This window comes from Poecilia latipinna, unplaced genomic scaffold, assembly GCF_001443285.1.
Source record: "Poecilia latipinna isolate Pla-1442-1.1 unplaced genomic scaffold, P_latipinna-1.0 Scaffold951, whole genome shotgun sequence".
Taxonomy (NCBI): Eukaryota; Metazoa; Chordata; class Actinopteri; order Cyprinodontiformes; family Poeciliidae; genus Poecilia; species Poecilia latipinna.
The window spans coordinates 564,730-573,813 of NW_015113567.1; positions in this window are offsets into that span (position 1 = coordinate 564,730).

Consider the following 9,084-nt stretch of genomic DNA (forward strand, 5'->3'; position numbering starts at 1 on the left):
AGTAAACATGGAGGCTAACGGTGGAGCTTAGCTTACATATTTGAAGTTGTTGTCAGGCCGGAGTAACATATTAACAACTTAATCCTCATATAATTCGTCATGGTTGTTGTTTTTCTTCCCACTTGCGCATATCAGGACGCAGAATAATGAGATTTGTTGAGAATCAGTGACGTTCAGTTTGGATGAATGCGGCCTGAACGTTAGGTCGCATTTGAATCGGATACGTATCGGATACGGGTCACATTCGAAAAAGAATCTGACCTGTGCTGTTCACACTGCCATGAAAAGATCGGATACAGGTCGCATTACGTCAAAAAAATCGGAATTGAGTCACTTCAGGCTGCAGTGTGAACGCACCCTTAGAGTCTTCGTCCTGAAGTAGTCATTTTCTGAATGCTTTTCAGAGAAATTGTAGCTCAGAATTATTTCCAATAATACTGTGACTGGTTGAAGTTTGAACGCAGTTGTTATGCCACACCGGCATTTCAGTCAGGTTGAGGACTGACGGACTTTCATTGGGTCATTTTTAACTCTTCTGTTGTTGATTTGCTGCTGCGTTTTGGGATCATTGTCCTGTTGATGACCCAGTTTTGGCCACGCTTTAGGTGATTAATGGATAGCCTTGCAGCTGAATCCAAATTACTTTGGTTTGCATTATCTGCTAGATGACTGCAAAGTGCCCAGGTCCTTTGGCTCCAAAACGAGCTCCTCCACCACCATGCTCCATTGAGGCGTTTGTGTTCTGATATCAGATCACAACTGCAATTGCAGAGGTAAAAATATCTGGTTTTCTATTATGTCTTAAGTGCAATGCATCAAAACTGTTTGACAGTTCAAATAACCTTTTCCCTCTAATCTCTACATCTTGCCTGATGTAGAGATCAGTGACCTGAAACTGCTGTTAGCGCGAGTTACTCAACAGGTTGTTGCTAGGTAACCAAAACACTAGTGAGTGAGTGAGTGAGTTCATGCAACTCACCTTGCCTAGCTTGAGGCTAGAAGTTGAGTAGCTAAAGCCTTTCCTACATCACCCAGAATGCTGTGTGGCGTTCAGTGAACATTCCATCAGGCGTGTTATCTATCGCGATATATATTATCGATTTATTGTCCAGCCCTACTGAATACACAAGAAATAAAATTAAAACAGAGAAAATTTTAGTTTTTATTACTATTATCCCAGAAGCAAAGAGACCACATCAACACCACCGCCCAGCACCTGAAGAAAGTGTTGCATCTGGGATGTAACGTTGAGGCTGCTTCTCTGTTGACAGAGTGTGAACGCATTTGGCTGAAAGCAGAATCCACAGAGGAGACACTGATTCAATGTATTCCTGTTGCAGGCCTCACTTTCCCACACAAATTTCCGCAAAAAAACTCTGTTCCAGCACGAGCTTTCTGAGAAGAAAAGGGGATAAAAGTAACACTTCATATACTGTAGGTCATAAGACATTAAAGAGTCTGAGCTAGTTTTTTATTTTAAATTCAGCTGATGGTGAAATCTGATTTCATATGTTTGTTTTTCTTCTGACCACAAGACAAATTCACAGTTGAGAAGAAGTGCATGTTTTAAGATTTAAAAATTGCATACAACTGGGACAGCCTCCAACATAGTTGCTCCAAGACTGTTCAGAAGCTTATGTTTCAGCTCATCTCCACTTTGTATCCATCATGGCGTGCGTGTTTGTGGACGGACCAAAATGCAGACTGGTTGCTTGGGAGCAAGGATCGTGTTGAATACTCTTTAATGATAAAACTGAAAACTCACAAAAATAACAGCGAACACAGAGAGCCAGAGGAGAATAAAAACCAGGAACAAAAAGCAAGCAGGGAGGAAACAGGATTTGACCGGACGATCCAGCAAGGAGTGTGAGCAGGAGAAGGGTTTAAATATTATGAGGGTGAATGCTGGATCAGAATACCTGGACTGGTTAGCGAACAGGGTGCAGGTGTGAGGGGAGAGAAAGTGGCACAGGGGGGGAGAGAGAGTGCAAGGAAGTAAGAAAATGGATCTAAGATTAACAAGGAATAACGAGATACAAATAAACGTAATAAACTCGAATCATGAAGAACTGAACTAAGGCAAAACAGAAACATGAAAGACACCAAGGAATAATAATAAAACTAGAACCAAGTAATCAAAACAACTTGACGATGTCTTCTGCATTCTAACACTGCTGCATCACACATAATTAATTCTCCACAGAAGGCTGTATTCTGTGCTGTCGCATTGCTATACTCTGTAAATCTCAGACTACGAAGTCAGCCGACTGTTGCATGAGCTTTGAGCACCTGCTCCCCAAAACATCTGAGCACGCCTCTGATCTTTACTGTCAACATTATTGATTTAAACACATCCCGTTTGTGCAAAACCCACTCATCAAACCCTTACACACACAGGCGTCATCACAATAGACCAAATGGACTGAGCGAACCAGTTGTTTTCCGGGTTGGATTGTGGAACAAAGTCAGCCATAAAGGCCAGGTAGGGGGAAAGCAGCTCAGTCTGCACTCTGAGTTACGATTGATGAGGCTCATTGTGGCAGTGCAGGAAGCTAATGAGTCAGAACCACGAGTCAAGCTGTTGGGAAATCACACCAGCGCCAACACCCCCTCTAAAAAAAGGCACAACGTGACACGGTTGACTCCGAACGAATGCAGCTGCAGAGACGACTGACAACCAAAACGAGACGCCAGAGACGAGCTTCTGCTCAGCTGTAAATTATTTCTCCCCAAGATGAATTTCTGTCCACTCGCCTGAAAATGACTAATTATCAAAAAATGTATATATATATATCCTCAGCACTTCATACAGAAAATAATGGAAAGCATAGCTTTTAAAAATAGAGCTGTGATTGTAAAAGATGGGCTTCAAAAACGAAACGCGTTGAAAGCGCTTAAGATGTGTCTGTCAGCCTTCTCGCAGCATCAGATCAGCAACTTGACTTAAGGCTGTCTCTTCCCAGTCGTACCTGTTGGCTTTGAATGCATCCCAGCATTATATAACATAAACATCAGCAGTGACACTGTTTTGTTGGTACTCGAAAGTAGAAGTTTCAAGTAACCCCAATAACCTGGGTTGGGTAGGATTCTCAATATATCTGCAGTAAAAGAAGTAGAGTGGATTGAGCCAAAACATATCGATACATGTTGGTATCGGATCGATACTGTCCTCTTAATATCAATGCTTTAGTTTCAGATCCCATCTTGGAATTTTATTTCATTTTTGTATTGTTTGCATTGTTTCTCAACTCTACCTAAAAAATTGTTTTGCTTTGTTCTCAAATATTTTTTTGAAATGCACATAAATCATGTTAAAGTTATTAAAGTATTTTGTAGACACCTATAGACGTTATCCAAATTCTGTCTTAGTTTTAAATAAAAATAATTCAAAGGAAAAAATACAAAAACATAGGTCAGAAGTTTGACTATATCTAAAACTTTAATATCAGTATCGGTATTGGCTGTACCGATACTGATATCAGTATTGCATATTTTGGATTGATACCGAAATATGCAGTTTTCCACGCCTCTAATTTGCAGTTTCTTGTAAAATAACCTGTCTACCTGTCCATCCAGTTTTCAGTTATCCCTGAAAACTGGACATCACTAGGATTTTATTCGACAGACCAACATAAAGTAGTGCAAACCTGTCTTGTGGAAAGATAATTGGTTTTTGGCGTGAATTTTTCCTTTACTGAATTCTTAAGTGAACACTTTCTAGAACCAATCAGTCAATCAATCTTGTGTACGCGCTGCTCAATGTGGTAATGGTGGAGAAACAACTTACCGTTCCAGGAAAACTGTTCATGTGCCATCATTGGTGGCTGCAGTCAATCTACAGGTTCAGAACTTTTTGACACATTTTATGTTCCTGAAAGTCCTCTATCTAATGCATAAGCATATGTGTCTAAAGGCTCCATCTCTCCCCTCTGGCTTTGCGTAGCTCTGAATGTGGATAAGTTATGTTTTCAGACGTTTGTACCTCTGCTTTTCACTGTGTTTCGTTTCTTAACCAGCAGCATTTCTGTGTCGCTTCGTGGCAGATCGGTTTCTGCAGCAGCCACTGTAAGTGAACTTTCAAAATTGCTTTGCTGTGCAATCCATCAAAGGTATGTTTATTTTCACCGACTCTGGGTCTCCTTGAACCGGACGGTGCATGGAATATCTAGGAGCTTTTTTATTTTTTAAACATAGTTAAGTAAGCTTGAGCCCGGCAGCTTGGACCTTTATCTCAGGGATCTGAATGCTGTTTGGTGCGGCTGACCCCGGGTGTCTGACCCCTGTGTGGAGGTGGAGTTTGATTCAGAGACGGTCTCCCCTCAGGGGTTGAGCAGCATAAAAGGCAAACCTTTCTCTGACATGAACATATATAAAAATAACTAGATGTTTCAGTCTTCCACCTTCACACACAAAAAAATACTGACATAAAATCTTTCCTTAAGGCACAGTAACCCTTGTGATACTGGTTAATTCCTGCTTCTTTTTTTTTTTGAGTCATTTATGTATGGAAAGAGAACAAAAAAGAAAGGAAAGTCATCAGATTGTGACTCCGACTCTCCTGATCCTTAGCTATCCTCTGAAAAGATGACTTCAAGCTGGATCTTCAAACGCGGAAAGTGTCCTCACAGCGCGTTCGTAAAAGAGCGACCTGCCGCCTCATGCCGGGTAAGAAGGGCTTTCACCGTTCGAGGCTATCGAGTGTGAAGATGCTCCGATCCAAATTAAAAGGACGCATCGTGCTAAACCATTATCCACTTGTGAATCTGAGTGATTGGGTGTCATTTATGCTCTGCAGGGCCCCCTCATCTCTTTCAGCCAGCCCGCCCACCCATTAGATTAGGGTACTTGACGATACTTGAGTGCCCTCTTTCCTCTTCCTAGACTTTTTCTCCTCATTCGTTGCCCTCTGAAAGTTTAGGTCTTGGATGATGGGCGACTGAAAGTCACAAGTAGGGGTTTGGGTCCAAATCCAAACTTTTTATCTTCTTTTTTTAGACCTTAATGCAGAAAGTATCCCCCCACTTGATTACCCCCAAAGTTCCAAAACCCTGTTTTCTCTGACATCCCAGCTTCTAAGTATAGGCGGTTTGGCCTATTTAATATGACTGTAGCTTACTTATGGGGACTGTGCTTCTTTTCCTGCGTAAGGGAGAGAGCATCGCCTTGCTCCCTGTACCTGTTTTAGGCAGGACTAACTCACCTCTGTTGTGTCGTGTGTGTGTGTGAGCTGAAATGGAGGATGTGTGTGTGTGTGTGAGTAAGGGGGAGGTCTACGTTACATAAGCCTTCAAGTCAGCATTGGAGGTACAATCAAAGGGTCTAATTGATGTGTATGCGTTTTAGTGGGAAGTGCTGCTGTATTACGGAACAATGGGGCTGTTGTCACTCAGCGTCATTGTTAAGTCTATATTTGTAAGGCCCACGCTAGCAAATATAGACTTAAAAGAAGAATGGGGCTTTTTGAGTGTGAAAAACAAAGCAAAAAATAAAATAAATAATAAATGAGCGCAGCTAAAGTGGGTGGTGGTTACTGTTTGTTCTGATTGGAAAACATGAGATTTAATCGGATCGTTGAATTTTCTTCCGGTCGGGTCGGTGAGTCCACCTGGACGGGTCGTGGTGCCAACATGGAAATTAGCAAAAGAAACGTTGACGTTACAAGTTAACTCAAATAAATCACTTAAAATCAAATGATCGCTTTTTACCTCCAACCAAACAAACTTCTTAACACTTCTGCAGTTTTTATTGTGAAGAAATGAATACAATTTCTATTTTGGGGGAGGAGGGGCCAGGAAGTCCCATTTTTGCTTAGTCTAGAAAGATATTTGTCAATTCTCAGCAACAGCAATGCAAAACATGTCACTTTTTTTTCTTTCAGCCATGTTTAACTGAATTGGCTCTAGTCAATTTTATAGCAAAATTCATAGTTTGTTCTGAATTTAAAATGAAAGTAAGTTAAGATATATGAGGTACTAAATATATGATGAATAATTTGTGTTGTAAGAAATTTTTTCAGAATTATAATAATGAGATTTAATTTTTTCAGTAGTATTTTATTCATGAAAAAATGTAACTGTATGAAAATAAATTTCTGACGTAAATTTATTAGCAGGTTTAATGCTGTCATTTTTACTCTCAGTTTCAAGCATCCAGCATCCAGAGGTGAGGGAATTTTCATCAGCACAGACAGACTGTTCGTATGGAGCAGAATGAGATTATTAGCACTTTAAATTGCTGCTTTCAAAAAGTTGCTAAAAAGATTTATTTATTTATTTAAGAACAAATCTGTTCTCCTTCGTCCTCCTCTAAGGAAAATAGCCTATAACTATTATACATAGAGCAGGTATGCTAAGTAAAAGTTTGTTTTTTTTAACATTAGTAATGAAGTTTGAATCTATTTTAACTGTGCATAAAATGAGAGCAGAATTATTGCACCTCGTTCCTGTAAATATGCATATTTTCCATTCATTTCTGAGAGAAAAGCAGAAATGTTTTCTAGATCTAAACCACATACAAAGTACTAAGACAGAAGAGTACCACAACTGTTGTGAGCAGTATTTTTTATTTATTTATTTTTGGTAAATACAGACGGAAATGAGGCGATTACACATTTATAGAGCGGTTCTCTGGATGATTTAGATATTTCTGCAGGGGAGGTGGCCGGTGGGAGGTGGAAGAAGAGGCGTAAATGTTGGTGGGAGAGCGTTTGCCCTGCAGCACATGTTGTGTCGGTGCTCTTTTTATGCACTTATGCAAGTATGCTTCTCATCAATAACCCTCTAAACACTCGAGCCTTACTTCCAGTCACACCTGTAAATAAAGTTGCTCTGTGAATCTAAAGGGAACAAAGCCCAAATCAGTTACATAAATTCAGACAAAAAAAAAAAAAAAAAACGGCTGGCTATTTTAGAATTAAGGGAGAAAATATAAATACAGTACTGTCTATGTAGTGGCATAAACTGATTTGACTTTAAATTACAAAAGTAAACTATTACGTTAAATCATTTTTTTTTTAGTCAAAATTGAACAAACGTGGTCCTTTTTAGTGTGTTGCAGGGAATTTCTTTGACAGAAAGCATGTTTTTGTTCTGCTCTGCTCCACAGCAGCCGGGGCCGCCCACCAGCAGCAGCAGCTGCAGCCACCACACTTAACTGAGCCGTTCTGCTGAGCCATGACAATCGCAACAGAAACTGGATGACACCGATAACCTGAGTGTCATTGACACACCGCATACTCGGGGGGACAAACTTGATATGTCACTATGGCAACCATGTCATCATTTTTGATCTTCTTGGACATTAGTCGTGGACTTTTTTTTTTTTTTTTTTTTTCACATTAGTTGTGTATAAAAATGTTAACATTAAAATATTGTAAAGGAAAGTTGATGCCTAGATAAAGCTACTTTGTTTGGCCTTTTGAGGTAGCAAAGACATTTATATTGATCAATACGGGCAGAGCAAAGACCTCCAAGCCACCAGGGGGCCTCCAAGAACACCAGAATGATCAAATTTACATTTTTATGAATAACACCTCATGTAATAGAAAGCTAAACTTGTAATATTTGATGCGTAAGATGCTACATGATGAATCATTGCAATCATACGGCAGATGTTACTTTTTTTTTACTTAAATATTTAGTTGCTAAGTATTTTGAAAAGTAATAAATGATTAATGTCTTTATTTCAAAGTTGACTTTTAGCAATCTCTGAAATGTCATTGGTGGATTGCGGTAATGTTGCTTTATTTAAACCATTTAGACTAAATGAAGACAGTAAGAGAGTTATTTACTTCTAAGGCTTTAGCAGAGCCTCCCCTACGCTGGGTTAGCAAAACATCCTGAGTTGAGATGCCATTGAAGAAGTTTCTAGGATGCAGTAAAGACGGCAAACTGTACATTTTACTGAGTTTGCTCCAGCTGACAGAGATGCATTTGTGGTCAGATTGAGACTGCTCAGGGGTTGGCATTGTGAACCCTTATCTTTGGGTACAACCAAAGCATTCAAAGCCAGCTCTCTTTACACATCCCTCCTGCTCCCCTCACCTTTTCCTGCTTCCATTCTGCAAGCACACAGGAACTCGGGGAGATGCAAAAACAAAAACTAGATTATCGTCGCACTCTATGTGCACTGCAGGGCATGCTGCTTACAATAGCAGAGGATTCTGTTTGAGCCCGCCTCACGACGGAGTCGCACAATCACTAAAATTCAATTAAAGGACCTCTGAAAATTCCTCAGCGTGTGACAGGCACCGAACATGTCTTCGGGCCACGAGCGTTGACGCAGCGGAACGCCGCCAATGGGAAATTTTAAACGCCAGCCAGAAACCACGAGGAAAAGGTCAAGAGGCGTAATAAGGCCGGAACGTCATTTCTTGAATCTGCGTGACATTTTCAGGCGTTCGACGGCGGCTCAGTCGATACGTGAGAGCAGCCTTGTTGTGCGGTCTGCCACGAGAGCCTCGCTTAAAAGAGCAAACGGTAATCAAACGCCCAAAAAGATGAGAAACAAACAAAAAGAAAGATTCCCTCGGACGAACGCCAGCCCCCACAAGGAGCGCGTGCATTACTCATCCCCCACAGAGCCGCCTTGCTCTGGTGTATTGTGGGAGGACTGGGGGTGGGCGGCTGTGCAGGAGATTGAGAGCTGCCTTGCAAGACTTGCATGACTTCGGCTCGCATAAAAGATACTGTATCTACATAATGCTTCCTCATCTTCCCCCTCAAAAACAACACACACACACGAAAAACCTCTCGTGTGTGTGCCTTTCTACCACTTTCAAACTCATCAGGAAAGCCAGTGTGGTGGAACCCAGACATCTTGATTCACCTGCGCTTCACCTTCAGAGCCACACACACACACACACACACACACACACACACACACACACACACACACAAAGGCAGCACACACAATGAGTGAAGGTCTTGTTCTTGTCCCAGGTGCAGAGAAATCTGTGAAGCAGCATGTGGCTTGTCCCAGTTCCTCTATAGTACCTGTGTGCGTGCGGACGCGCGCCCGAGCGCAACTGCGTATTGCGACAAGACTGACCCATTTGAATCCTGATACAGGCGCTCGCCGATGCGT